General features: G+C 37.2%; 1 protein-coding gene and 1 long non-coding RNA gene across 2 annotated transcripts in view; both read right to left on the bottom strand.

Annotated features, from left to right (window-relative positions):
* The window catches only part of LOC133521256 (CUB and sushi domain-containing protein 1), a 145,094-nt gene that overhangs the window by 66,977 nt on the left and 58,185 nt on the right, over positions 1–19,932 (bottom strand). The gene's annotated exons all lie outside the window — the stretch shown is intronic.
* LOC133521204 (uncharacterized) lies at positions 9,409–16,043 on the bottom strand. The gene is made up of 2 exons (XR_009799875.1): positions 15,319–16,043; positions 9,409–14,170 (listed from the first exon to the last, which is right to left on the bottom strand). It is a non-coding gene; the product is annotated as an uncharacterized LOC133521204 (long non-coding RNA).

Raw genomic sequence — 19,932 nt, 5'->3', positions numbered from 1 at the left:
ATTACGCAGAATGCTCGCTAAGTGGACGTGGAATGCTATTATGAAGGAATGTCCACTCCAGAACCTGCCTATGTGTCGCTACATTACTGTATAATATGTTCTATTAGAATAGTAGGCATACGTTATGAGTATGATTTACACACGAATCGAATGATGTAACCCTGTTTTTAGGGTTCCGTAGCCAAATGGCATAAAACGGAACCCTTATAGTTTCGCCATGTCCGTCTGTCTGTCTGTCTGTCTGTCTGTCTGTCTGTCTGTCTGTCTGTCTGTCCGAGGCTTTGCTCCGTGGTCGTTAGTGCTAGAAAGCTGAAATTTGGCATGGATATATAAATCAATAAAGCCGAGAAAGTCGTACAATAAAATCTAAAAATTTAATTTTTTTTGGGGTACCTCCCCTACAGGTAAAGTGGGGGTAAAATTTTTTTTTTCGCTTCAACCCTAGAGTGTGGGGTATCGTTGGAAAGGTCTTTCAAAACTAATAGGGGTTTTCAAGAAACATTTTTTGATAAAGTGAATATATTCGGAGATAATCGCTCCGAAAGAAAAAAAAAATGTGTCCCCCCCCCCTCTAACTTTTGAACCATAGGTCCAAAAAATATGAAAAAAATCGTGGAAGTAGAGCTTAAGAAAGACATTAAATGAAAACTATAGCGGACATGATCAGTTTAGCTGTTTTTGAGTTATCGCAAAAAGTTTTCCCTTCATAGTAAAAAGACTTATTTTAATTAGGTACTGATTATGCAAATTTGCCTATTTGTTTAACTCAGGTGAAAAGTACCGTTTCATCCCTTGGTTAACAATTTACTATACTTTAAGCTCCAGTTTAGCTTATTGTGACGGAAGAGTAACTACGGAACCCTACACTGAGCGTGGCCCGACATGCTCTTGGCCGGTTTTTTTATACTACGTTGGCGACCAACAAGCATACGGCCCGTCTGATGGTAAGCAGTGTCCGTAGCCTATGGACGCCTGCAACTCCAAAGGAGTTACATGCGCGTTGTCGACCCTAACACTCCGCACCCTCGTTGAGCTCTGGCAACCTTACTCACCGACAGGAACACAACACTATGAGTAGGGTCTAGTGTTATTTGGCTGCGGTTTTCTGTAAGGTAGAGGTACTTCCCCAGAGTTACCCCTACCATACAAAGCGAGATGAAATTCACAATGCCCATACCTCTCTTTTGTACGTAGTTTAAGGACATACCCGGGTCCGATTCGCGTTCTCGCTTCTTGAACAACCCCATGTATGAATAACTACAGAATGACGCTTTGAGCGTTTTTACTTTAAGTACCTATTATACACCGTTGTTTTTTAATTCCGTTAACTTCAGGGTATGGGTAAGTTAAGTACGTTTAAGGAAACCAAATAAAATAATTATTTTCAAAAATTTGTATTTTTTTTAATTCTATTTTTATAAATAGTATTTTAATATTGCATGTAGCGTTGTTGTAACACGGGCATAAAATCTTTTAATTTCGGCTTTACTCGAAAAACCGTTATTTTAAAAACCAACATTACATTTAACCCAACCAAACAATTTAAAACTGACATATCAAAGTTATTTCGAACATCGATCGTCCGAGATAGTACGTACGTTCAGTAGCAAAGGTATAAACTCGTACTAAATAATATCGAAATAGGCCCTAAAGTAAGATTACACGCTCGTAAGGGCCTTATAAAATAAAAATAAATTGTTGATTATCTCCGAAATGGAGTTAATTAGAATACCTGTGACTTTGAGAAAGCTACTTAATTTAAGCTCAAGAATGCACCCTATAAATTGACGGAATTAAAAAAAACACGGCGTACCTATACGATACACTTCTACTCAATTTACACGTTGCTATTAAATGCAGATAGCGTTGTTACTAAAATTCTAATACGTATAAGATGTATAAATATTATTTAATAATTAGGGTTTGCTTCACAATGTCCAAGTAAAGTCCTGAATAAACTAATATTTGCCAGTATTGCCATTGATCTGACGAATAAAGTCATCGTTGGCGTTTCACAATCCTCAAATGAGCTTAACTGGCAGTTAATTTATTTGTAGCTATTCAATTCTTTTCTCAAACTTTGTGAAACAGACCCTTAGGGCCTATTTCAAAATGGAAGTAAAGTCCCGAATAAGATATTTGTCATTTACCTGACGAAAAAAGTCATCGTTTGCGTTTCACAATCTTGAAATGAGCTTACCTGGTAGATAAAGAGCTAAGTTTTTTTTCTGGCAGTTATTTGTTAATTAGCTATCCAATACTTATACATTGTGAAACAGGGTCTGTAGTATCTTAATTTATGTTATAGATTACATAATAGGGAAGTGGTAAGTTGTTCAACTAATGTTCTACGACTAATTAGGTACGTATTAGTTAATTAGAAACTAATCAAGTGATTAGATGAAGGTGATTACCTTGTGTGATCAGTCAGATACATAGCCCAAAGTGATCTATGATTGATCAATATCGGGTCAGCGGTTTAAGCGTAAAGACGTAACAATCTTGTCTACAGGCAGAGAGACAATTATTAATTACTTTCGCGTTTATAATTGACCGAAGCGGACATTTTGTTATCGTGTGTCCGGATGTTTTCCTCTACATTTCATGAACAGATTCTATGAAGGAATAGACTTTTTATGTTTTATTTATTTTTCTTATACACAGTGTTTTTTTATGTCCGTTAATTTCAAGGGTGCATCCTTGAGCTTAAATTAAGTAACTTTTTCAAAGACACCGATATTCTAATTAACTCCATTTCGGAGATAATCAATATTAAATTTTTATCTTATATCTTACGAGCGTGTACACTTGACTTAGGGCTGCTTAAATATTGATTAGTGTTAAGTATGAGATAATACATTTGCTACTAAACGAAAAACTATCTCGGACGATTGATGTTCAAAATGACATTGAAGTCAAAGTTTTCAATTGTTTCGTTGAGTTAAATGTAATGCCCGTGTTACAACAACGCTATATGCAACAATTAATTACATTAAAAATGTAAAAAAAATTTTTTACAATATTGACTACGACTTATAGTTTCCTTAAGGTACAGTACAGGTCATATGTCGACAGAGTGCCTAGTCATTCTAGTCAAAGTTCCAATAGTTTACGCTCCGTAGCGTAGCATGGTCATTGCTCTCTATCACTCTTCCATATTAGTGCGACAGAGACAGTTGTGTTTCGTTTGCTACGGAGCGTTACTTATTGGCATTGTCTATGCATCCTGTATCTTTATTAAGCAGTGTAATCGATGTACGTTCGCGGCGAACTCTCTGCGCGCTCGCCTCGCTTTCAAACATAAACAATTGGCACGTTTGCTAGGCACCCAGGTCGGATATGACAAGTCACATGACTTCCGTACATTAATTAAGTTTCAACTGTCGTTTTTTATTAACATCTGGTTGATTGTCATGGCTGAGAACATTTTGGACATTGTTGTGACAAACCTAATAATGTATTTCCGATTTATTTATAATTTTTTATGCCTTACGATTAAGCTTTTTTTCTGCTACATCGGTGACAAATAATAAAATTGTCACCTTGGTTAGGCAACTTCGCAAATCTCAACTACAACAACTATCCTTTAAAATTTGGCAAGCAGATTTAGAGTCTGCTTATATATATGTAGGTAGTTTTTGGGGTTCCATATCTCTAAAGAAAAACGGAACCCTTTTAAGATCACTTTGTTGTCCGTCCATCCATCAGTCCGTCCGTCCATTCGTCTATCCGTCCATCTGTCTGTCAAGACCCTTTATTTCGAGAACGCGTGGACGTATCGAGTATAAATAAAAATCATATACTCAGGTCTACAGTCCATTGAAGGTGTGAAAAAATAAAACTACTAAGTTAATGTAGAAAAAAGATACAGCGGTTTATGCCGCTAAAACGTGGCGGTTTATGCCGTAAAAACGTATATTTCGACGCTCTCAAGGGAATCAAAATTTATAGAGTACTTTCGATTGACGTAGAACTATGAAAGTTGGCAAGTATTTAATATCGTCGTACATTAGACATACTTACAGGGAAAAATCTGAAAACTATACATTTGTAATAAATAACAAAATAAGTTAAATGTGTACGGAACCTTCGGTGGGCGAGTCTGACTCGCACTTGCCCGGATTTTTGCCCTAGTATTATTAACGTTTTAGTAAAATTTCATAGAAAACATTCTACAGTCGCATCTCGTGTTAGCCAAGCCGACAAAGCAATTGGGCCCGCTATTAAACTTAAACCATTCCGCATATTTTCATTACGCGGCAATGAAGTCATTTGCGGCTAATTGTCGGCAAAGTTGCACGCAATGAACTTTACTATTCGCTTTTGGCATTTGTTGTCATTTGGTATGAATTATAAAAAGATTTAAGGTAAGCTGGGGTAAGACTATCACCAGGGCAAGACTAACACTTACCTATAGTTCGTTATTTAGTTAGTTCTTCTGGGTATTTTCCGCAAATCGACAACCTTTTGCGTAAAAGGAGGCAGGTAGTGCTACTCTAACCACCCCAGCTTATAGGAAAAGACAAGCACTTATAAGGCAATCTTACTGTTAGTCTTGCCTCGAGCAAAATAAACTATGTTCGTCTTACACCACCTTACCTTATTGGTTGTTGTAAAATGAGGAAAGTAAGACCGGCGGGCCAGATAAAATCCTTTCGTGGGCTGGAGCTGGCCCGCGGGCCGTAATTTGCCCACCACTGGTCTAAGCAAAGAGGCCGTTCGAAAAAACTACCTAAAGCTTTTTGCGTAGGACGCCGCAGAGTACGGAAGAGAAGTTAACTATAATTACACAACTAGTCCTGATAACCATCTTACTATGCATTGTTATACGTTTAGTATAATTAAGCACCTTATGTCTAGGCTAATAAGGTCCAGTGTTGAAGAAACACATTACTTTGATTATTAGGAACACTTAAAGGTATTTAAATGAACAACTCACGATGTAAATCAGGTTCGGTAACGCTTAGATGGTTATCCTACCTACACGCCAATTCGAGTTTTAGTTAGTAGATCTGTTTCCGATATGATACTGACCCGTCAGTGTCAAAAGTGACGTTTTTGGTTGAAGAAATGTCACTTTGGACAGTGACAGATCAGTATCATATCGGAAACAGATCGAATTAGCCTGCTAACTTTACATGAAAAATATATAAGTACAGTCAAGGTACTAAATATCGATACGGACAAAGTGACAAAAATATGTACACACTACCTTAATATATAGGCAACAAGGTCGTGTATACATATTTTTGGCACTTTATGCGTATCGATATTTAATACCTTGACTGTACATATATGTGGCATAGTCTTTGATTGCAAAGGCGTTGTATGGCGCCATACATTATGCGGTAACTCTTATGAGCCCTTAATCCTTGGAGCGTTCTCCGATTTCACGAAATAACGCTCGATAGATGGCGTTGGCGCTCGGTACGCGAGCGCCGGCAACGCGACGCGCGTTTCAATGCAGACTAGAATAATCTTGATAGTTTTCAATATAATTTCAAGCAACATTAATTTTAGTGTTATATGATATCATATGGGCACTCTTTATTTTATTTTATATGCACAGTAGTTTTTTTTATGTACACTACTACTAAGTGTACAGACTACAGAGTGTACTATAACCCTTGCTCTTTATTCTGTCTCTTTCACACCAATGGAAAATGAAGAAGTTAGTAAATGACTGCAGGTATAAATAAAGTATATTCGTGCGATAGAGAGACAGATAGTGTTTCGTTGTCGTATCGTAAACGATTGGCATGTTGGCCACACACTTGCTTGGTGCCTAGCCAAAATACCAATCGTTTGCGTATATTAGTGCGATAGAGAGACAGTAGTGTTTCGTTGTCGTATCGTAAACGATTGGCATGTTGGCTACGCACCCATGATACCTAGCCAAGAAGCCAATCGATTGCGCATATTAGTGCGATAGAGAGACAGATAGTGTTTCCTTGTCGTATCGTAAACGTTTGGCATGTTGGCTACGCACCCATGCTGCCCAGCCAAGATGCTAATCGTTTGTGCATATTAGTACGAGAGAGAGACAGATAGTGTTTCGTTGTCGTATCGATTGGCATGGTGGCTACGCACCCATGCTGCCTAGTCAAGATGCCAATCGTTTGCGCACATTAGTGCTATAGAGTTTCAGTGTTATTTGAAATCACGTTAGAGTTTGTATTATTATTTATGACCCGAATGAAGTCCATCCAGGTTCTTATGATGGAGTCAGGAGTTGGTCACCAGAACTCCTAATCTACTCATTATAATTCCATCGTGCTTGGGCTCAAAAGATTAGCCCTGACGAACACCATCGATCTAGATGAGGTCCAGGGTCTCATGACGGAGTCAGGAGTTGGTCACCAGAACTCCCCAGAACTCCTAATCTACTCATCATAACTCCATCGAGTTTGGGCTCAATAGATTTACCCTGATGAGCACCATCAATCTAGATGAAGTCCAGGGGCTCATGATGGAGTCAGGAGTAGGTCACTAGAACTCCTAATCTACTCATTATAATTCCATCGTGTTTGGGCTCAAAAGATTTGCCCTGACGAGTACCATCGATCTAGATGAAGTCCAGGGTCTCATGATGGAGTCAGGAGTTGGTCACCAGAACTCCTAATCTACTCATTATAATTCCATCGTGTTTGGGCTCAATAGATTTGCCCTCACGAGCACCATCAATCTAGATGATGTTCAGGGTCTCATGATGGAGTCAGGAGCTGGTCACTAGAACTCCTAATCTACTCATTATAATTCCATCGTGTTTGGGCTCAAAAGATTTGCCCTGACGAGTACCATCGATCTAGATGAAGTCCAGGGTCTCATGATGGAGTCAGGAGTTGGTCACCAGAACTCGTAATCTATTTATCATAACTCCATCGTGTTTGGGCTCAATAGATTTACCCCGACAAGCACCATCAAATTACCATTATGATGAATAGATTAGGAGTTCTGGTGACCAACTCCTGAGTCCATCATGAGACCCTCGACTAAATCTAGATCGATGGTACTCGTCAGGGCAAATCTTTTGAGCCCAAACACGATGGAGTTATGATGAATAGACTAGGAGTTCTGGTGACCAACTCCTGAGTCCATCATGAGACCCTGGACCTGATCTAGATTGATGGTGCTCGTCAGGGCAACTCTATTGAGCCCAAACACGATGGAGTTATGATGAGTAGATTAGGAGTTCTGGTGACCAACTCCTGACTCCATCATGAGACCCTGGACCTCATCTAGGTCGATGGTGCTCGTCATAGCAAATCTCATGAGCCCAAACACGTTGGAATTATAATGAGTAGATTAGGAGTTCTAGTGACCAACTCCTGACTCCATCATGAGACCCTGGACTTTATCTAGATTGATGATGCTCGTCAGGGCAAATCTATTGAGCCCAAACACGATGAGGTTATGATGAGTAGTTTAGGAGTTCTGGTGACCAACTCCTGACTCCATCATGAGACTCTGGACCTCATCTAGATCGATGGTGTTCATCAGGGCAAATCTATTGAGCCCAAACACGATGGAGTTATGATCAGTAGATTAGGAGTTCTGGTGACCAACTCCTGACTCCATCATGAGACCCTGGACCTCATCTAGGTCGATGGTGTTCGTCAGGGCAAATCTATTGAGCCCAAACACGATGGAGTTATGATGAGTAGATTAGGAGTTCTGGTGACCAACTCCTGACTCCATCATGAGACCCTGGGCCTCATCTAGATCTATGGTGCTCGTCAGGGCAAATCTTTTGAGCCAAAACACGATGGAATTATAATGAGTAGATTAGGAGTTCTAGTGACCAACTCCTGACTCCATCATGAGACCCTGGACTTTATCTAGATTGATGGTGCTCGTCAGGGCAAATCTATTGAGCCCAAACACGATGGCGTTATGATAAGTAGATAAAGAGTCCTGGTGACCAACTCCTGACTCCATCATGAGACCCTGGACCTCATCTAGATCGATGGTGTTCGTCAGAGCAAATCTTTTGAGCCCAAACACGATGGGATTATAATGAGTAGATTAGGAGTTCTGGTGACCAACTCCTGACTCCATCATGAGAACTTGGACTTCATCCGGGTCAAAAATAATAATGCAAATGCAAACCCTAACGTAATTTCAAGTAAAAATGCGTTTTTCAGAAAATCGCAGCCAAATAACACTAGACCCTACTCATAGTGTTGTGTTCCTGCCGGTGAGTAAGGTTGCCAGAGCTCAACGAGGGGCGGGAGGGGGTTAGAGTCGGCAACGCGCATGTAACTCCTCTGGAGTTGCAGGCGTACATAGGCTACGGATACTGCTTACCATCAGGCGGGCCGTAAGCTTGTTTGCCACCGACGTAGTATAAAAAAAAGGACCACTGAAAATCCATCAATAAGCGAAAGTCTGTTAAGCATAGTGTAAAAAATGAACTTTTATTAAGATTTTCTAATCGCAGTATATAGCACTTCTCGGAACTCCGTAGCTGATTACGATCGCAACGAATGCCTGACAATCGAGCACAGGTCCGTCCTCTAAGCGCGCTCCGCGCGGACTGAGAGCGGGGCGTCGCTGCTGCGTGATTTATACGTGTTTTAAAAAAATATAAATTTACGGCAATGTAGGTCCCATAGTTATGATTTTTTTTTATAGGTTAACATAAAGTTACAGTTTGCTATAATATTATTTTTAAAGCAAAATATGCGTACAATTTGCGGAAAAAAAATATAATAAAACCCTGTTTTCGCCAAAAAAATGAAGAAAACTCGGAAGGTATTTTATCAGATTTTTCAAATGAATCTTCGATTGTTAATCATTCCAGCCCCTCGTACGATATAATGTGAATCAAATTGTAGTTCATTCATGTACCAAATGATTCTTGTTTACAGCAAAATTGAGAACCGAAACGCCACATCTCACTGCAAAATTTGGAAAAGACTCCCAAAAAAACTCATTAAAAAAGAGGTTTAAAAGAGAAAATGAAAATTTGAACTGTTGGAGCCGCTAGTTTAGGAAACGATTATTTAAGTACGTTACCAGTTTTTGAATAAATACTAATAGTTACGTCGTAATCTTGAATGAAAAAGGAAGCATTTTACAAAATACGCTCGTCTGTAGGAATAAGGACTCTTAATTGGTCAATAAAAATTTTGTTTGGCTGAAATTAAATTCTATATATATTATATAAACTTCTTGCGCGGCCTTACAATGTTTGACATTGTCAAACAGCGCACTGCACAGTCGAGTCCTTGGAGGAATTAACAACTGGAGACGCCTTGCCTGTAAATTTCTGTACAAAATAGTCTGCCGATTTTTGTGAGGGGCACGGGCACGTCAAATGTATAGCTTTATACGTAACGTACAAATAGCCATGTCAGATAAACGTCAGTTTATACAATTATTAAAATGTCTCACTAAAATACTGAATTAGTTTACAATAGTTTATTTATCTTTGAGTTTTTACAATTAAAACAATACAAATCCTTCCTTCAATCGCTTGAGTTTTTGCTCTCTCAGTCGTAATCTAACTGTCAATGTCACATTTTACCAAAACCGCGGCAAAACTATCTGTCACTTGTCAAACACTTGACAGAATAAAACTAAAAGATCGTTCGAGATATCCTTAATATCTAATATTCGGCCAACCTGATAATCTAGAAGTTTGTCCTCAAACTCAATCTAGCAGGTACTGAACAGTATAAAACCTTGTTTTTCAATGAACCACACGAGTATACATAAGTTCATACATTAGTCTCTAATGTGCCATCATGAATTTGTTTAATTAACCTTATTTACGCAAAATTTTGTAACATTTCACCCTTCAATACACTGGTCTCTAATATGCGGCCGTGTATATCCCCTTTGTCAATCCAAAACATTAACAATATCCACCTGAGATGGCATTTCACTCCACACCACACCAGTCACTAATGCGGCTGTATGAACCTGATCACTCAGTCTAAAACATAAACAATATTCATCTGAGGTGACATTTTCCATTTCACTCCGCACCACTCAAGTCACTAGAGTAGCCGTGTGAACCTGGTCACTCAGTCTAAAACATCAACAATATTCATCTGAGGTGACATTTCCATTTCACTCCGCACCACACTAGTCACTAGTGCAGCCGTGTGAACCTGATCACTCAATCTAAAACATCAACAATATTCATCTGAGGTGACATTTCCATTTCACTCCGCACAACACTAGTCGCTAGTGCAGTCGTGTGAACCTGGTCACTCAGTCTAAAACATCAACAATATTCACCTAATGTGACATTTCATTCTAAACCACATTAGTCTCTACCGTAACCATGAGCCTGGTCACCCAGTCTACAACATTAACAATATTCACCTGGTGTGACATTTCACTCTAAACCACATTAGTCTCTAGTGTAGCCGTGGACTTGGTCACTCAGTCTGCAACATTAACAATATTCACCTGCTGCGACATTTTATTCTAAACCACAGTAATCTCTAGTGTAGCCGTGACCCTGGTCACTCAGTCTACAACATTCACAATATTCACCTGGTGCGACATTTTATTCTAAACCACAGTAATCTCTAGTGTAGCCGTGACCCTGGTCACTCAGTCTACAACATTAACAATATTCACCTGGTGCGACATTTTATTCTAAACCACAGTAATCTCTAGTGTAGCTGTGACCCTGGTCACTCAGTCTACAACATTAACAATATTCACCTGGTGCGACATTTTATTCTAAGCCACAGTAATCTCTAGAGTAGCCGTGAACCTGGTCACTCAGCCTACAACATTAACGATATTCTCTTGATGTGACATTTAAATCCAAACCGCACCAGTCTTTATTGTGACGGGTGAACCGGTTCACTCAGTCTATCCATATTTACCAACAAATAACAGCAAAAAAGGCAACACTAAATCTTTTCATACTTGAATGTCTTTTGACAACAATAAACATGACGTTTTCATAAACTAAAATCATTTTCTTTGACTTTCATTTTCTTTACTAAGTACATCAAGTTTCTTAGGTTAGGTGGAATGGCCTTCTTTTCAGGCATACAATTATATTTTCACTAACTATTCTCACTATCGGTTACTTTGTTCAGATCAATCAACATATCATATTGTATCATCTAAAAGTCAAAAAATATTTTGAATAATCTGCTAAACCTGAATCATCAACATATCAATCATCATAATGCTATACTTTAAATTTGCATGACTGTATACAATCTATAACCTGGACATTTTTGCATTTTCCTTGTGTCGGTCTTATGCCCTATTATTTTGTTAACTGCCCTATTTCCACCTGTAATTCTATAAATATCTGAATTTTGTGTACCTACTTTATACATTTATTTATTTCATTTTCAATACAAACTTACAGTGTACACCAAATCGCTTATATGAGAACAATTACATAAAAAAAAAGTCAAAGTATGTTACAGGTTTAAACATATCTATAAACATAGCTATATACATTCTACATATATTTCCATAAGTCATGAGGTTCAGTAAATAGGGCAAATGCAGCATCTGCTTCAATAGTGCAGTCATCAATACATCATTCAGTTACGGATCGACCTAATATATATATAACAGGAAACAGGTCTACCTTAGGCACATAATCTACCATATCACGACGTTGGCAATGGCGGCAATGCTCATCTCACAGTTATGGTCACGCCAGTAGTGATCTGACCATCTGCGACATCGAACATAGGACTGCGCTCGAGCAATCCCCACAATCGGTTATCAGTTCAGCCTTCAGAAGAAAAGCCCTCGCCCCCGAATGTCAGCAAGCAGCACCGCAGAACCTCTGCGCCTCGTGCGCCTTCCAAAACGCATCAGGGATCTCGTGACGTAGCCGATTTATGCTCAGCGGCTCCAATTGCTCCGACGGCCGTGCACCGCTCCGGCGTCCAGTCTCGCACAGCCGTTTAGCGGTACAGACTCGTACCGCCATTCAGACGTGTAGCCTCGCGTTAGAAGTCCAGACTCGCACTGTCGCTCAGACGTGCAGACTCTTGCCAGTACATTCTGCAATCATAACTCAGGACAATATCTGTGTTCGGCTTAACATAGCATGTTTCATTCAACATTTGAAATTACGGTTGAACTATCTTTGCTTACTAAATATTTTCTAATAATTTATCAAAATACTTTTTACTAAATGTTTGATCAAAACGAATTACTTAAATATGAACTGAGGAGGCCTGTGCCCAGCAGTGGGACATTATCTTGTAAAAATGATAATGGCTTCAATTTCATTGACATGCATCAAAATGCAAACTTACAAAACAAGACACAAAGTCTCATATTAAAAATAGGTTTTATATTAGTTAAATTATGTCAATAAATATGTGATCAAAATATTGACTTAAATTGTAGATCCAATACTGTATGAGCTATAGCAAGCTATCTTAGTCACAATAGTAATTACCGGCAATGTAACCCATTTCTCCATTGTAAAAATGATAATGGCTTCAATTTCATTGACTGCATTAAAATGCAAACTTACAAGACAAGTCACCAACTCTCATATTAAAAATAGGTCTTATATTAGTTAAATAATGTCAATAAACATATGATCAAAATTTTGACTTAAGTTGTAGATCCAATACTGTATGAGCTATAGCAAGCTATCTTAGTCACAATAGTAATTACCGGCAATGTAACCCATTTCTACATTGTAAAAATGATAATGGCTTCAATTTCATTGACTGCATTAAAATGCAAACTTACAAGACAAGTCACAAACTCTCATATTAAAAATAGGTCTTGTATTAATTAAATAATGTCAATAAACATATGATCAAAATTTTGACTTAAGTTGTAGATCCAATACTGTATGAGCTATAGCAAGCTATCTTAGTTACAATAGTAATTATCGGCAATGTAACCCATTTCTCCATTAAGTCATTGTACTAGAGTCGGCATCTCTAACAAAATGTTTCCACACCTCAATGAAGTGTCGGCACTTCATTAGGTTTAGTACGACTCCGACTACAGGCGTGATACACGCATGTGACAAAAAAAAGTTATTTTTTTTTAAATAAACTGAAAATGCCTTTGTGCGTTATGAAAATGCATTCTAATAATATCAAGAAACGTAATTAAAGCAATATAATAAAGATTCAATGCGAAAAGCTCTTGTTTTAAGCTCATTTAGATTATTTTCAAACGTCACTTTAAACACTCACGGTGGTACGCCATTTTCTGTGGCGCATAAATTACATCTCGCAGATGTAATACATAGGTACTAATGATTACTTACCTTATTCTTTGCAAAATAATAATTATATACCTACACCAATAATGATATATTACTCTTTATCTCGTAATTTTTTTTGTAGTTTCTTCTCTTCTCATATTTAAAGAGTATATTATGCTATAAGTGCGATTTGATCAAAATTGCTACGAGTACGAGAGTCAAATAGAAAGTTCAAAGCTTTATGACTATTTTTATAAATCTTAATGTCGTCCGTATCACATACGTAAAACAATTTAAATACACTTATAAGGAAATACAATACATTTTATCTAGATTCTTTACAATGCATATGTAGACAGAAAATGAACAGTTGTCATAACAGTTTCGCCTCTGGCTAGCTACACAGCTATCCTTATTCTTTAGCTTAGTGACAGATGTCAAACGCCGAAAATGGCGGACACAATTTGTTCTCGATAGCCTGTCTAGTATATTTATGTCAATGCATTTCTCACAAACAAAAAAAAAGATTATGATTATGATCTTTTAATGTTAATTCTCCATACAGAATGTTATATACCAATAATTTATTTTATTTTAACTCTTGTAATTAAAAATATGTCTTGTACCACTTATTATTATAAGTATTTTATTTATACACTAGCAGTTTTTGAAGCGGATGCATGTATATCACAGCACTTGTGTTTATCTAGTGCCAATAATTTATTACCATTTCATGACATTGTCAGATTTCAACAAATTTGCTTGCATGAAACTTTCAAATACTTCAACTTGTTGAAACAAGGAACATGTGTGGAGTATACTTAACTTTTGTTATAGCAGCAAATACAGCATCCCCTTAACTTTTGACATAATACCTGCAGTCATCTCTCACCGCAGATTGCTTTTACTGTAAAGAATCCCTTGCACCATCCAGTTCGGGGAGGACACCCATCACGCACTTGCAGTACCCATTTGTGAAGACATTTGGAGATTCTAACAACACACAACATGCAACATGTTACATCTCACTCCACATTATCACTCGTCATGTAGATAAATACAGTGGAATCCATTTATTAGTCAACCACTTACTATGACATAATTATTGTGTGAAAGTTTGAATATAAAATTCCTTGTAACAAAATCGCATAAGATGACTTGGCTTAAAGTGACAATTCGCTTAGTATGACCTATTTATCCTATTTTTATCAAATCATGGCTGACACATTCACTGGTTTTTATGGCAGTCCCCACACTTTCTACGCGAGGATGCTTGGTGCATGCTTGGCGTCTAAGTTGTTTAGTTTTGATTCTAATTGACAAGTTGATAATTGGTACAAAATTAATAAAAATCATCTCTCATAAAGGAATTTGAGATTAATTAAGACAACATAAACAACAACTAGGTTTTATATGACATCCACTTAGTATGACATATTTGTCACGATCGATTGATGTCATTATATGCAGATTCTACTGTAAAATTATTGCACTGTAAGTTAACTCTGTAATATGAATCTTGAAATATTATTCTTCTTGTAGCAAGGCATTCAGTAACATTCTTTGGTTGCACTCAAGTAATTAGTATGAGTAAGTAGGTCTTCATGACTAACCAAGACTTAGTCGATATCTCTTAATATCGACACAATTTGCATTCCACAACAAAATATTATTATGAATAATAATTCTATATGCATAGATATATAAATATGTGTGTCCTGATTGACTGATTCATTAACACAGAGCCGAAAGAACTAAAACTAATAATTAATAAATGGCCACTTTTACAAGTATCATAACTAAGAATTAGACAACAGGCCTAATTCTTATTTACTCATCACTGAATTAACTACCTCTGATAATACAGTCAACATCAAGAATTCATGTGTAAAAGAATTTCATACTTTTTTCTTTTTTACTGCACATGTTACTACAACCATACCATTTGGACAACACAGGCCTTTAGTGGCTATGCTGGCTTGATATATTTCATTTGAAACATGTTAACAAATATTAATTATTCAGTTAACATAACAATTTTGATCTGTCGGAAACATACCTCAAAGCGACTAATCTTTTGTATTAGTCAATTTTATGTCTGGCAGTAATACTCACATGTCATTATTTAAACCAATACTTACTTGTAAATTATGTGAATGCCAATGAAACATTCTATAATTTGACCTTACCTCACTTCATCTTGTGATTATATATTTTTATACCTCCAAACCTTTTACACACGGCCATAGTGCATATTTGAGTGCAATAATTCTTCAACAATTAGGCCTTTGTGGGTATGCCAACCCCCATCTTGTTCACCCTGCAATTTCATCTTAGAATTCTAACATGAAGCTTTACTCAATATTAAATAACCAAACTTTCGTATCTTTCTTTGCATGTTTTAAGGTTAGCATATGAGCATTGTTGTTCACATGGGTATATGCCATTATAGCTATGATTTCATGCTGTAAAATGTTTTCATATATGTAATACTCAGGATTCAAGATTTGTTAGACACTATAGCACTCAGTTTGCTCTGTCAACATGAACTCTGAACATGATGGCCTGTCCCAGTTTTCCTTTTTTTTTGTTCTTTGATATTTCTTCAGTTCTTTGCCACTTCCGATATTAAAATGTCTCACTAAAATACTGAATTAGTTTACAATAGTTTATTTATCTTTGAGTTTTTACAATTAAAACAATACAAATCCTTCCTTCAATCGCTTGAGTTTTTGCTCTCTCAGTCGTAATCTAACTGTCAATGTCACATTTTACCAAAACCGCGGCAAAACTATCTGTCACTTGTCAAACACTTGACAGAATAAAACTAAAAGATCGTTCGAGATATCCTTAATATCTAATACAATACATATGACCATTGGCCGAGGTTTTCGGCAGAGGTATAAGCTCTTAAAGGCGCTAACCCGTCTGTCGTTACCCCGAAAGGTCGAGACGCTCGCGGCACAATACACGTGGGGTCTATTTTGAGCTCTAGTCAAGATTTCTACAATTACTCAATACTTTTTATTTTTAGCATAATATTATATTAGAATAAAGGGTAGCAAACAATCTTGACGTGTCTTTTTATTGAATAACACTTTTGAAAAACAATGCACAGCAAATATGTAACAATTATATAGCAAGGATATATTATATTTAGACTCTTATGATTTCATGGTTAATATTTTTTGAAGCTTATTTAAATAAATCACTCATTACGGTTAGAGCGTATTCAAAAAAGGGTTCACTCGTCACTTACCTTTTCAGGCACGTGTTATGGCTAAAAGATCAATATCCTATCACAGGAAACTGCAATATTTCAAGATGGATTCCCTAGAAGACCGACGGACGCTCCTGGATGCAAATTTTTTGTACAAGTTAGTGAACCACAAAATAGATTGTCCACAACTGCTGACATTGTTAAACTTTCGTGCTCCATCCCGTTTCCCCCGTAATGCTATCACCCCACTTTACGCCCCGCTTAGAAGGTCAGTTTCAGGCACTAACTCTCCAATATGCAGGTTATGTAAAATTGCTAATGGTTGCTGTGACAAGGTGGATATGCACTATGACCCACTAAATAAATTTCTAAAATCTTAAATTTAAGTTTAAATTTTGGTAGTTCTATAGTTGTTTACTTATATTTGTTTCGCATGCCGTGTATACCTGTAAGTAATTGTGACACCACTCCTTACATGTATTAGCTTGTACGTTTTTAATGTATCGATGTCAACAATTGTTGGTGAACCTTAAATAACAAAAAAATATTTCAACAAATTGGCATTATAAGAGAAGCAGTAGGTACAATGATCCCCACACTAGGCTCAGCCTGTAACGTGAGAATCTCAGAGAAGTATCGAGTATATTATTGTTAAAGCTACTAAATTATATATAAGATTTTTTATTTTATGACTAACTATCCAACCAAGTATAAAGACTTTAATCCGTTATAAATAATAGTCAAGATTGTTTACCCATGTTCTAATGCTAAAATAAGAGCTCCGTGAACAAAGTTCTGTACGGAGCTTTAAAAATGAGATATAGTTTTTGCCATTCGCATAAAACACGGAATACTGTACACCACTGATATGAAGCTTCCTGATTCAGTATCGATATTAGCAAACAGTCTGTAACACTGTTATGCCTGCTTTCATAATACTACGTGAACCCGGCCAGTTACAGCATGGACTGTCCGCCGTGGACACGAGGCTCGCATGCGCTCGGCACGTGAGCGCAATATAGTATGAGACATGTACGTATATGGGTACTAGCGGCGAGGGAAAGTTTTATATATTTGCATGTCGAAAGATTTACGTTTTGTTATTCGGACTTTATAAAAAGGTGCGGTAAGTGATATGTATAAATAAAAAGGTATTTTTTAGCTGAAGCAGCTTACCAAAACGCATTCAATAAAATTAAGTAGACATAAGTGGACAGCACTAAGCAAACTCCAGCGGAGTTGGTAAATAATGAGTAATAAAGCCTCATTCTAATTGCAGTCATTTTATAATTTTGAAATGCGGCAACTTTTAAATGGTAAATTAGGTATGTAATTGTTTATTTAAAAAAAAGTTTCGCAAACCAGAGCCCCTAGTGTAAATTTATTCCATAGCGAAAAGTGACGTACGCGTTCGCGTTAAGTCCCATTTTGTATGGGATTTAGAAACAGCGCACCAAGCGGGACGTTTTGGAAACTCAAAATTCCATACAAAATGAGACTTAACGCAAACGCATACGTCAAGTTTCGCTATCGAATACATTTACACTAGGGGTACAGATATCGTCGTGAATCGAATAAGTATATAATTTCACTTTTTTTTTAATAAGTGGTTTAGATATAATTTACAAACAAAATATGAAAGGATTAACTTTTCCCCTTCGACTTTTTCTCAATGAAGGTACTTAATAAATAATAGTTTTATACCTATATGAGGAACCTATGGGAAGATCAAGCGTGAGACAAATCCGCGAAAACATTTTTTTAAAGTGAAATTGTATGATATACGGAACCTTTAAGACGCGAGTTCGACTCGCACTTGGCCGATTTTTTAAAATGATGTATACGTTATACTGTGTCACCTCGGCCCTTAAGGCCATGCTTTGTTGCACAGACAAACAGAACAAACACACAAAAAGTTCACATGGCATTGAATCTACAAACATTTCATATTAATGGGAGTAATCTGACACTGTCTTGAGGTCTTATATACACCATCACCTGAGGTCCAATTACTACAAGACAACCTCAATAACGCTCATATTTATAAAAGGGCATTTATTTGTATGATGAACACGAATATTTGTTCCTGAGTCTTGGGTGTGTTCTATGTATTATTTATATGTTATAGGTATATGTTATGTACTTATGTAAGCGCTGGTGGCCTAGCGGTAAGAGCGTGCGACTTGCAATCCGGAGGTCGCGGGCTCAAACCTCGGCTTGTACCAATAAGTTTTTCGGAACTTATGTACGAAATATCATTTGATATTTACCAGTCGCTTTTCGGTGAAGGAAAACATCGTGAGGAAACCAGACTACTAATCCCAACAAGGCCTAGTTTTACCCTCTGGTTTGGAAGGTCAGATGGCAGTCGCTTTCGTAAAAACTGGTGCCTATGCCAAATCTTGGGATTACTTATCAAGCGGACCCCAGGCTCCCATGAGCCGTGGCAATATGCCGGGACAACGCGAGGAAGAAGAAGAAGTATGTATATTATGTACTTATATTGTTGTCTGAATCCACAACACAAGCCTTCTTGAGCTTATTGTGGGGCTTAGTCAATTTGTGTGATAATGTCCTATAGTATTAATTTTATATATTTAGTTATTTAAAACTCAAAAATACGTGTTATTAAGTAAAATAACATCACTACTTTTATAGGTTTGTTTGTGTTATTACTTCGGAATGGTGTCAATGTGCTACCATAAATGAATTCAGCACCCCTGATTTATACGAAAACGATACGAAACATGGCCTAGCAGCTTCACTGATATAGATATCAAGATAAAATTGAAAGCCTTAAATAAAGTTTCAGAGCGGATATCTCAAAAAGTATAGGTATAAGATATCGAAAAACTTGACTAAATAAAACTTTCATTTTTTATTAATGGCCATCTCATAGTTTCCGAGATATGGGACCAAAAAACCGAAAATTGGGACCTTCAAACCCCTCTCTCCCCCGGCTCAAGGGCTACGGCCGGGGACTTGATATGTTCACCTCCTAACTAGTCCAAACAAAGTTACAATGTCTAAAATTGTGTTCCAAGCATTTCCCTCTATACCCTTTTACATCAAGCTTTTATTTAGTTTCACCTGTCCCGTTGTCTGTAATCAAATCTTGCAAGTTAAATTTGACCCATTTCCCGGTTTCCAATGAAGCTGAAAATTTGCATATATATGTAAGTCGGGTGACAATGCAATTTTATGGTACCATCGAGCTGATCTGATGATGGAGACAGGAGGTAGCCACAGAAACTCTGTGATAAAACAACGCGACCTCATTGCGTTTGGGGTTTTTAGAATTGTCTCGATGAGTATTAGTTTTGCCCGTGGAAAGAAAAGTCAGCGATTAAAGCTTGTACCAAAAATGAAATTTTTGCCAAAAAAATATTTTGAGCATTCGTTGCCTGGCCGTATACATTTTGTTTGTCTGACTAAATTAGCGTCACATGCCGAAGTGTACAAATTGGAAATGCACATTAATATAGTTAAACCATGTTAGCCTGACGTTTATAAATGTGTGGGTATTAAGTATGGC

The sequence above is a fragment of the Cydia pomonella genome, chromosome 1 (assembly GCF_033807575.1).
Source record: "Cydia pomonella isolate Wapato2018A chromosome 1, ilCydPomo1, whole genome shotgun sequence".
NCBI classification, from domain to species: domain Eukaryota; kingdom Metazoa; phylum Arthropoda; class Insecta; order Lepidoptera; family Tortricidae; genus Cydia; species Cydia pomonella.
The sequence above is the reverse complement of the archived record's forward strand: the minus strand, read 5'-3'. Positions and strand labels throughout refer to the sequence as shown.